The following is a 587-nucleotide window of genomic DNA, read 5'->3' as shown; positions in this document are numbered from 1 at the left end:
CTAGTTAAATATTTAAAACTTTATTATGTTAGAATCAGACTTTTAATATTTAATTAAATAAATTATTAGAATGATTCTTTTCTGTTTAACCACATTTCTCGACTGGATTCATATACCCAATTTTTTCATAAATTGTTTATTACATTTTTAAAAAGGAGAGAGAAACACTCCTGATATTATAAACAGCTTTATCCTCAACATCCCCGGCTCCACCACCTCAAAAAATCTGCGGAACTAAACAAAAAAATCTGCAGAATATGTTTAAATTTAAAATATTCCCTGGCCTGTATCGAATTATGCAAGGTTGCAAACTCAACGCATAACTTGCATAACACAGGAATTTAATTTGAAAATAAATATAAACTATAAACACCTTAATGCACATCAAAAGGGATATGTACGTGTAAAAGAAAACCGAATTGCTGGATGATCGATAAGCTTCAAGGATATATGCACCTTATACATCTCCAATAATAAAATATATGAAAATACATTATTTTTCTCTCGACATGTCTAACTATCCTTCTTGACAAAAGTGAATTGGAATTCTAGGATAATCTCACCGATATAAATAAAAGGATAAAATT

The sequence above is a fragment of the Arachis ipaensis genome, chromosome B05 (genome assembly GCF_000816755.2).
Source record: "Arachis ipaensis cultivar K30076 chromosome B05, Araip1.1, whole genome shotgun sequence".
NCBI lineage: Eukaryota > Viridiplantae > Streptophyta > Magnoliopsida > Fabales > Fabaceae > Arachis > Arachis ipaensis.
This window is presented reverse-complemented; position numbering follows the sequence as displayed.